General features: G+C 39.5%; 1 pseudogene; it reads left to right on the top strand.

The window, feature by feature from the left end:
* The first annotated feature begins 1,344 nt into the window (after window positions 1-1,344).
* Window positions 1,345-1,855, top strand: LOC123805350 (annotated as a pseudogene).
* The last annotated feature ends 9,746 nt before the right edge of the window (window positions 1,856-11,601 follow it).

Consider the following 11,601-nt stretch of genomic DNA (forward strand, 5'->3'; position numbering starts at 1 on the left):
TGAATGGCAGAGTGATATGGAGGAAATACTGGATTTTCAGTGTATACACAGACCTGAGTACCAAGCCAAACATTTACCTTACAAGCTCTGTGTCCTTGGGCACCACTTAACTTCTTTGAATATGTTTTCTCTTCCATTAAGTGAAATAATAATATATGCTTTAATGTTGTTCATAATTATTAAAATTTTTAAAACCAGCATAAAAGTATCTGACATATGGTATTCACTCAATAATTGTTAGTAAAATAAAAAAAATCAAAACCAAATGTCTTACACTGACAAGGGATGAAATGGTGCCATTAACAACAGGATATATTTTAGTCCTTCCAAAATGTTACACCACGATGCCTTCACATTGCGAAATATCTCCTATCCCCATCACAATTTGCATGCATTTCAAATTCTAATGATTAATTATTTTTATACGAGAAACAATTATCGGAATTACTCCAACACCTTGGGCATTTTAGAAAATTATCTTTCGCTTGAATTGTTAAACCATCGGTAATCAAATCCCAGTCTCATAAATATTTGATTTAGCAAAATACAATTGCTGTTCCCTCTTGGTAACCAGTGATTCTTCCAACTTATCTCTGGCCTCCTTCATTATCTCATGGAGGGATTGCAGCTTCTTGTATTTCTGCTATCACACTAGAGGTGTACTTTATGAGTTGACATCTACACATCTCTCTCCTGACATCTGAGAGGGTCTTAGCTTGGTAAACAATACAACTGGTTTCATTAAAAGTTTCTGACTCATAGCAACTCCATGAAAACTTCCTCTCTCTTTCTGACAAGATTTCTTTCCTGGGCTCCTTTGTCTTGAGGGCTTCAATCTGGTGAAGGTGTGTCTGTGTCTGAAATAAAGGGAATTAAAATAATTTACATACCCTAGATATATAAGAGTGACTATTACTGAACCATGATAAATGGAGTGAAACACCAATTAAGCTAACATGGCACAGTGATTATAAGAAGTGTTCAAACTTGGGTTCTGAAAGCAGACCCAGTTCAATTTCAGATTCTACTACACATTAGCTGCATGAATTTCAACAAGTTGAGAAAGTACCTAGCTTCAATATTCACATCTGCATAATGGGCACAAAACTTTTCTCTTCAAATATCCAGTGGAGGACAAAAAACATGCCAGACTCTCTTCAGTAGTAGAAAGTAATGAAAGTCTGCCCCTGAAAACATGGAGAACAAACCGGAAAAAAATAAAATGGTAAAATGGGAAGTTCCTCAGTCACAGGTAGATAGATCCAAAGAAATCTGTTATATTAAATGTTTACTCCTATACTAAAATGACCTGAAATAAACTTCTTTCCCAGGCAGATGTGGAAGATGGCAGAGAGGCAGTTCCTGGTGCTCTTTGGCAGTTTCTACAGAAAAAAGCTTAAATGCCTGGTTTTCCTCCACAAACAGATAAACACCAACCCATCCTGTGGTCCTGACACTTCCCAGGCCCTAGCCGCATCTTCTGGTGGGCCATGCAAGGAAGCTGCCCCACAAAACCAAACGAGGCCAGGCTACCTCGGGCATCCTCCTGGTGTGTGATAGAATCCCACTGCCCTATGATGAGAAGAAGCAAGTGTGGTTTCTGCTGCCCTCAAGGTCGTGCACTGAAGCCTACGTGGAAGTTTGCCTACCTAGAGCAGCTGGTTCATAAGGCTGGCTGGAAGTACCAGGCAGTCACAGCCACTCTGGAAAAGTGGAGGAGAAGGCCAAGATCCATTACAAGAGAACAAACAGCTCGTGAGGTTATGAAAACAAGCCAAAAAGAACATGGAGAAGAAAACTGAGAAACTACACAGAGGTCCTCAAGATTCATGCACTCTTGGTCTGTGCCCAATAAAATTTACTGTGAATTCTTCAAAATAAATAAGTAAATTAAAAAATACAATAAAATGGCCTAAAGAAACAAAAATCTCATTACTATATTAAAATTCAGCCTATAATTTCACAATATGATGTGTGGTATAGACATCATAATTGATGTAAACCCATGAACAGAAGTGGCAGCCATATCATAGTATGTGACATTCTTGAGCACTACTCTGTACTGAGGACCATGCTATGTATTTTACATGCACATTTATATATGTAATTTATTCTTTATTATATTATATGCATACACACCCCATTTAACAACTCACAAGAAGGTATTATATATAGTATGACCCCCCACTTAGACAATGTCTTAGCCTGACTTCCACCAGAAAGCAGCACCTGAGATAAGGGCTTATATGCAGGCAGTTTGAGAAATGATGCCTGATAGCAAGAGAGTTGGATGGAGGATAGAACAAAACTCAGTGCAAGAAGATACTATCCAATCATCTTCCATTGTGGTGCTCATCCCTATGTGCCTCTTTCTAAATGGGCCATCCTTTCCTTTCTCATTGGCTGAGAAATTCCATGGGGCACTAACTATCCCCTACATCCAGACTGTACATGTGTGAGTGCTGAGCAGGCTCTTGCATGCATGCTGGGGCAGCACACACTTTTACTGAGGTGCTGTCGGCAGTATAGCTGATAGAAGCTTGAGCAGAACTGTTGACAACAGCTGTAGCTGGAAAAGAGAAGAAACCTGGAGGATTTGAGTCAATGAATGAGCAGTGGGGTCCCATGAAGGTGGAGTAATTACACCTACAGAGATTGTCTTGCCCAAGGTGACACAATGGAAAACACATTTCTGGTTTTCTAATCTAGATCCCCTATGTTTCTCTTCCCCACATGGGAAAAAAAAAGGTGCAGATACAGAAAGATAATTATCCAGACAACATTCATGAACAAATACCCCTCCATGGTGTAGCTTCTGTTTGCTCTTCAGTCCCACCTGCCACCACTTTTCTCCTCACCCCTGTGCTTCAGTCACACCGCGACACTTGTACCATGGCTTTTCCAAGTTCACAACTTGGCAGTCCCAGTCTGTGTGACTCCAAAGCCCCAGTTCTTATCGGTGCTGCACGCCATATTTACTTTTTGTAAAGAAATTTAAATTTTATTTTTCAATTACAATTTACCTTCAGTATTATTATTTTGTATTAGTTTCCATTTATCTTTAGTATTATTTTGCATTAGTTTCAGGTGTATAGCCTAGTGGTCAAGCAATTATACACTTTACAAAATGTTCCTCCCAATAGTTCCAGTACACACATGGCACTGTACCATTAACATTATTGACTCTGTTCCATGTCTCACATCCCCATGACTGTTTTATCTACCAGTTTATCCTCTGTACTCCCATTACCTTTTTCATCCAGTCCCCCAACCCTTCCCCCTCTTACAACCATTAATCTGTTCTGTGTCACTGAGTCTGTTTCAATTTTGTTTGTTCATTCATTTAGTTCTTTAGATTCCACACATAAATGAAATCATATGGTATTTGTCTTTCTCTGACTGACTTATTTCACTTTTAGGTCTATCCATGCTGTAACAAATGGTAAGGTTTTATTCTATTTTATGGCCAAGTAATATTCCATTTTATATATGTACCACCACTTTTTATCCACTTGTCTATTGATGGACACTTGGGTTGCTTCCATGTCTTGGCTATTGTAAATAATGCTGCAATGAACATAGAGGTGCATATGTTCTTTCTATTTAGTGTCTTTCATTTTGCCAAATATATACCCAAAAGTGGAATTGCTGAGTCATAAAGCAGTTTCCCTTTTAATTTTTTGAGGGTCCTCTGTACTGTTTTCCATAGTGGCTGCACCAATCAGCATTCCCACCAACAGTGCACACTGTATTTCTGCTGCTTCCATTAAAACAATCTAAGATTGCATCACTCAACCCACATTTTTGTGTACTTCAGGACTAGCAGGAATCTGAAACTAAGCACTGCTCCAAGTTCCCAGTTATTGGTAGTAGAAGCATTAGCCTAGGCTCAGGGAGCCCTGAGTCCTAGTCCTGACTGCCTCTACCTAACTGAAAACCTAGGCCTTCCTGCATACTGTTGCTCTGGGTTTCCGTCTCCTAATTAAACTACTGACTTGAAACAAATACTTGCCAAGGTTCCTTCCAACATTAATGACCTATGCATATTGAGTATATTATAAAAACATACCCAAATTATTTTTTCTTCTTATTGTTTTTCTTTGGAATGAGGAAAAAGTTTTCCGTGTAAGCAGAGAGGCAGAATCAGATCAAACTTCTGCTTTGCCCTTCTATCTGGGGCACTGAAAGTCAAGACTGCTCAGATAAGTAAGGCCTACAGACTCAAGTGACCAGATCACTACAAACCTGAAGTTCATCTCATAAACTTCTTTCCAAATTTGGACGTCTATCCAATGAAAGTACATCCTCAGAATATTCCCGTAGTAGTGTATTCCATAGGCAAATGAATTGCCAGTGCAGGGAAAGACTGAAGAGATCATTGTGTCTATGTTCCTCATTTTACAAGTGAAGTACCTGAGGCCCAGAAATGGGAAGGTGGCTCCCCCAAGGTCCCACCGTGAGCCACTCCTGAGATTAGAGCTCTAGGTTTCTGACTGAAGCTGGTGATCTTTCTTGAGGAACAAGATTGTTGAAAAAAAGAAAAGCACCCCTGGGCCGGGAACCTAAAACCTTGAGTCTTGGTTACTCTGTGTTCCAATTACTTGTCCTTCATTAAGTTTTGAAAGTGAAGATCACATGAGAAAGTTGTGTATAAGGGTCTAAGTGCCTAGTAACCAAAGCCAGCACATGGTGAGCGTTTAGTAATACACGTCTTTTGAATCCGAATGCCTCAAGTTTGGGTAGTAACATCTGGTTGAAGTCAGTCATGTGAACATATTATATAAAATGTAAAGTGGTATAGAAATGGAAAGGATTGATGTATTTTTCAAGAGAAAAACAAAGACTTTTTTAGGTAGAATTGCAGTGGATGAGAGAAGTTACTACCTTCCACCTCATGGACAATTTACAGTAATATTTATGCTCTTAAGCTACCAATGCTTGCAATTCTGCATCCAAACTCTGAGTTTTGGACATAAGTATTCATCTTGACTTGAAAATAAATCTATTTCATCTGGACCAACAGGAAAGATGCAGTGCATAGCAAATATAATGAAATAAATAGCTTAAGTGTTGGCTATTACTTGCTGACTATAGCCTACTGAGTCAGCCCATCTCTACAAATAATTCAAGATGCCCTTGAAATAAGAACACATGACTTTAAAATATTCCTAAATATTATGTGGATACCAAAATAAAATACATTGGTACTAAAGTAAAGTTTTATTCCCTTAATGCTTATGAAAAATAATCTGTGAAAATACCTGTTAATCTCTAAAGGGGTGTGGCAGTTGGGAGAGAGAACTAACACTACAGGTGCCAGAATGTCAAGCATTCTGATAGGAATTTGACATATATTGTCTCATTTAATTCTCTTTTGCCCTATTATTATTCTCATTTTAGAGAGGTTGTAAAATTTCCCTGGACTTAAATCCGGGTCTGTCTTTCTACTGCATACAGCCAACCCATTAGAAAGCACAATCTCACATGCATTGCATGACATACCTTTCTAATGGGTCAGGTCTCAAAGCCAAAGCTAAGGTCTAAACCCTCAAAACCCTCTTTGGAAGCTTAAAAATGCATTTGAACAGCTAAATTTCTTTTCTTTCCTTAAATAAAAAGATACTAATATCTTGCTATGTAAAGGACTTTACAAAGTATTTTTATAAATGGCATAACTAAAATTAAAATCCAACTTTTCTGACTCCAAGTCCAGACCTCTTCCCACCAGTGCTTGTCTTGAGGGAACCTAAACCAGAGCTCAGGTACTTAAAGGATTACCAGAGAGTCCTCCAAATAGAGAAACCTCTATTTACTGAGTAAATTTCCCAGGAAGAAAACAATTCCAACAGTTTCATCTTCAGGATGAGGCCAGGATAGAAGCTGGTGCCTTGATGGGAAACTTAACAAGCTAGGAATAATGATCTGCTGTTTTCTAATTTCTTGACTATACAATGTACATTAGCCAGTTGACGAAATGATCCCAAGCCATAAACAGGGTCAAAGAAAGGAACCATATTTAATAAATTATGAAAGATGTTTTTTAATCCAGTAGAAACCCCCTTGGGAATTTATATTAGGATGGGGGCAGGGGAATAAAATCTACATGTGCAAAGACATTTATTGCAACACCATTTAAATAGTAAAACATTGAAAATAATGTACATTTCCAAAAATAGGAAATTGTTTAATGAACTGTGGTACACCAACTATGGTATTTTATATAACTGCTAAATATAATATTTCTAAATACTTGATGGTTAAAGCTAAAAAGTGTAGCACATATTAAATTAAAAAAGAAAAATATTGCTACGCCATGCAAAAATAACATGCATATAAGCAAAAGAGCAGAAGAGAACATTAAAATGACAACTATTGATTTGTAAGGGTGACAGGATTATAGATGTTTTTGGTCTTCATTTTTTAATTTCCACTACATTTATTATAATATAACTTATTTCAAGTAGAGCTTAACAGTATTCAAAACTGACTTTATTTTAGCCAAGTAGCAAAAAAAAAGACGAGACATTTACAATCTCTTTGGGGAATCAGTGATTATTTTATCCACTATGTGAGAGTTCTTGTAATTGAGCTTTGTCATTTAATTCAATGTCACCCAAATTTACAGATCTTTGTTTCAAGGTAATGTAGATAAATGAGGCTCATGTTAGACTATTGACATTATCTTTGTACCTGTGCACCTTAACACTTTGGGTGTTTGATTAACATGTAATCTAGGCTCGAGAAAGCTAAGACCTTGGAAGATGTCATCTCTCATTTTTTCCAATTTGCAAAGCAGCCCAGAAGAACACTGGATTTAGAATTGAGAGGCTTAGAATCTATTCAGCCCTGGTCCTGTAACACACTAGTTATGTAAATCAATTCCCCCCTGGGTGCTCAGTCACTCATCTCTGACCAATGAGGGTGAAAACCTCAGCCCCACTCACCTTCCAGGGCCATGATGAAGCATAGATTTTCTGAAAGGCAAACACATCTTCTGCAGAGTTCTAGGCAGGGACACCCAAGACAGGAAGAGCTCTTCAGGTGTTTCACAAATAACAAAAGCTACTATTTACTCAATGCTATCTACATGCCAGGCACTGTGATCAGGACATTACATCATTCATTTATTTTAAGAACAATCCAACAATAGCCAGAGGGGAGGGAGGAGGGGACAGTGGAAGAAGGGTTTTCAGGAACTACTATAAAGGACACATGGACAAAACCAAGGAGGAAGGTGGAAGCAAGGGAGGGAGGTGGGTTTGGCTGGGGTTAGGGGGAGAGGTGGGGGGAAACTGCAGACATCTGTAATTGAACAACAATAAAGTAATTTAAAAAAAGAATATGTGCTGTGCATTCACTATGTAGTAGATGCTGGTCCATGCCAGGTACATGGAAGAAATCAATTTTCTACACTCATGGAGCTGACGTTCCTGTGGGAAAGACAGACAATGAACAACAAACATAATTTAAACAGTAAATTATATGGTATGTTAGAAGATGACTCGGAAAAAATAAAAGAAGAATTGAGTAAAGGAAGTTCTGAGTACAAGGATGGGGCAGAGGAGATTATAAATGGGGTGGTCTGGGATAGGCATTACTGTGACCTTTGAGCAAAGATTTGAAGCAAAAGCAGTTGTTCATGCAAACATCAGAGAGAAGAGCACCTCAAGCAGAGGGCATTCCAGGGCAAAGAAACAAAAGCTGGAGCTTGCTTGAGATGTTTTTCAAAAATGAAGGGGCTTCTGTGGCTAGAGTACAGTGCAGAGGAAAGTAATAAAAAATGGGGTCAGACAGGTAGTAGGGAGTCTGATCACAAAAGACCTTGTAAAAGACCGGTGTAAGGACTTTGATTTTTATTCTAAGAAAATTTTATTCTGAGACAACTATTGGAGGATATGAGCAGAGGAGTAACATGAACGATTTGCATTTTAATGTATTGAGGATAAACTATGGTGGGCAAGAGTAGAACCTGAGGAAGCACTTAAGAAGCTATTACAAAAATAGTGGACTATCACTACAGATTCATGAACACTGCAGGTGGCGTGAACCAGGACAACGGTAGAGGAGCTAATGAGATATGGTTGGATTCTGTATTTAGTTCGAAAATGAAGCAAACATAATTTGCTGATGCATTGTATGTAGGGTATAACAGGAGAGGAGTCGAGGATAATTGTAAGGCTCTGGCCTGAGAAGGTGGAAGGAACAAGCTGCCATCAACTGATGTGGGAAAGATTGACAATGATATTGATGGGCTTGATAATCCCCACCATAAGACTATGATATAAGGTAATGTTATCTGCATTTTGCAGATGAGAAAAGTGTGTTGCTTATGTGATTAAGTGACTTGACTTACCCAAAGCCACACAACTTCCTAGCTATAGAGCCAGGATTTAAGGCCTCGTCTCTCTGACTCCAAAGTCTAAACACTTAAACACTGAATGCTGCTGCTTTGCAAAATGAAAGCCAGGAGCATCTAAGTCTCCTCATCAGTGGCCAGAGGATCAGACTCCCACAAATGTGCAGATATATGGGTGTTTTATTGAGAATAGTAGTAAATGGAGTGGGGTTTCTAATACTGGGAATTATGTGAATTAAGTGCCCAAAGACACTTGACTCCTGTTTATCCTTTGTCAGGGAGCCTCCATGGTGCCCATGATGTAGTAACACTCAGAGTTATATGTGAATCCTGTTCAGCTTCAATTATAGTAACTAATGGATCCCGACAGGCTGGCCCAACACCTGGAAGTTGTTGTCACATGGCTGATTCCCATTACGGTCATCTAGGATGCCTTTTTCAAACACCACGGTTTCCAAGCCCCCATCTCCTCACCTATAGAAATAGAATCTCCTAGGACAGGTTCAGGTATCTTTCTTTCACAATGGATTCTTCCGCAGTTGATTCTTCTGCAGTCATACAGGCATTCGTTGGTTAAATGGTGCTTGAGAACTTTCAGTGAAGCAGGAGCAGTAGAGAACAGGTGGTTGGGCCCTGTTGGCTTCCTCAGTTAGGTGAGCTAGATAAGGTAAAATTCATCACTACTCAAAATATGGGTCCTGAGTAGTAGCAGCAGCATCACCTGGGAGATTGTTAGAAATGCAGACTCTCAAGCTCTACTCTACACCTACTAAATCTGAACTGGCATTTTAGCAAGGCTACTGCATGCTTCATAGGCACAGTGAAGTTTGAAAATCACTGTAACATACTGAACAACAAACCTTGAGTATCCCCTACCCTGGATTCACCAGCTACTTACCTGACAGTCAACATTTATATACAGCTCAGTTGATACTAAACTAAACTCTTTACTTACATTATCTTACTCACTCCTCATGAAAACCCTACAACATGTAGGTTATTCTTACTTTTCAGGTGAGAAAAGCAAGCAAAGTGAGCTATAGTAACTCACCAAAGGCCATTCAGTTTTGAAGAAACAGAACTGGGATTTGAACTCAAGTCTGTAGTTGTCTAAAGTACATGCTCACTCCACTGTACTGTATTACTTAAAACAAAGAGCAAATTGAAGGCTCAGCCAAATGCAGGAAAACTCATATGGGCAATCAAGTGAAAAATGGAGTTTGTTGTCCAAGAATGTCTGTAGTGGGATTCAGAACAACATGTCATTGAATCGGGCTTGTTCACCCAAGCCTTAATCACATTAGACAACTGTCATTACGTTTTCATAAGACAGCAGGCCCGGCTACTCTCTGCTGCACACATAGTGTGGCATCTGGCGTCTGGCTTGCTCCTGGGAAGGTGTAGACCGTGTTCTACATGAGGTAGGAGGCACCCTGTGCTACCATAGCAATCAGTGTCCTATAATGAGTGAGCTATTCCCTTGGAGTAAACTGTTCGCCCATGTGTGGTAAACAGAACTAGAGCAGCTGCTTCAGGGTGAGCCACACAGTGCCATTTATGTAATATCAGCTTCTCTGGAATTTTGCAGGTAGTAATAACAATCATAGCAAACTCCAATAGAGTTCTTTGGAATTTTAAGAGACCACTGACATCCATTGTTGTCTGACTCTTAGAGAAGTCCCAAATGTTAGATATTTTACTGATGAAAAAACAGATTCAGAAAAACTTATGACCTAAGACAAAGCTAGTAAATAGTCAAACATATACTCAAACTCTTGTCTTCTGATTTAGAGTCTTTTGTTGTGAATTAAAAGACAGTGAATTAAAAGTAGTTTAAGAGTTGAGCCCCACAGCTACAGAAAGCAGAGAGGAATTGCAATATGAATATACCAGAAGTTGTCACCCAGTGGGAGAAATTTATTACTGCAGAACCAGAATCTAAACATGACTTTTTGAGGGAAGACAAACCTTTGGTTCCCAGTGGCCAGGGAATACCCACTGGCTCCTCATTTCCTGAGGTCTTCACAAGGAGCTTGTTTGACTGAACAAGAGGTGAGAGAGGCGTCCACTGATATCAGTGCTGGTTCACAAACTCCCTAGCTCAACTCAGGGGGCTTATCAGGGTTATTTCTTTTGTTACATGAAAAATTAAGTGCCCCCTCCTACTTCTTTCCAGCCTTCCCTATAAATGTGTAAAGCAGTTAACAACAGCCTTCTACCAGCTCTGTAGGTCAAGCACACTCTACTGTGCAACTTGGGGGACCCAAAGGGTCCTCCTGTACACCCTGCTACCCCTGTATTCTAGGTCATTCTCAGATTTTTCATAATTAACACCATATGTCATTAGTGGTGTAGATTACTGAATAACATGCACAAAGTGAAATCCAATGTGGTGCGTTCATTCATTCCAGTGTTAAGGGATTTGGAAAGTTGGAAAAGAATTTAACCAGGCTACTGCAAGTGGAAAACCTCACCCCTGGGGGTGATAGCAGGTAACCAGACAACTGGAATGGTCACCGACTGAATAGTTAGGGAAGCTATACCTTCAAACATGGAAGCTGTAGAGCAGTAGATCTACAGTTAAAGGGCATCTAAAGAAGATAAAAACACTCAAAATATGAGTATTTTTACTACCTTGGAAGTTGTTTAAAGCCATAAGGAAGAGCAGCAATAATAGATTACCCTGGAGACAGAGAGGCAGGGCATCCTACCCCCATAGGTCTTTGATACAGCTAACAGGGCCATTGGCTTCCTTGGAAACAGGGAAAGCACAAACTGGAATCCAATGTGGTGAGTTCATTCATTCACAGATGTGAATGTGGAATTCAATGTGGTGAGTCCACAGAGGAGGCAGAACAGGCTTCCTTTATGGTCTATTAGAGCCATGGCAGGTCACTCCTCTAAATGTGAAATAGTTATTGTGTAGCACATCTAACAGGGGTCTGAGGAAAACCTCAGCAGAAGCAAATGTGCTCATGTACAAAACGAGAACTGTACTGTCTCCAGGGTGGCTATCATAAGTCTCCCAACCAGAGAAGTCTTTAGAGGTTTGAATGGTTCATTTGCATGAAGTATATCATTGGCCTTGTTAAATGAAGCTGAATGGACTGCTATGGGAACTCTCATATGACTCCCACCACAGAACAAGTTCTCTGGGTTGACTAAGAATAATGGGGAAAGCATTCCTGTCTTGAACTGGGTACTTGGTGCAACTGTGTATACCCACCACATCAAAGAGGTTTCCC

Source organism: Phyllostomus hastatus, unplaced genomic scaffold, assembly GCF_019186645.2.
Source record: "Phyllostomus hastatus isolate PE091 unplaced genomic scaffold, TTU_PhHast_1.1 phas_scaffold_317, whole genome shotgun sequence".
Taxonomy (NCBI): Eukaryota; Metazoa; Chordata; class Mammalia; order Chiroptera; family Phyllostomidae; genus Phyllostomus; species Phyllostomus hastatus.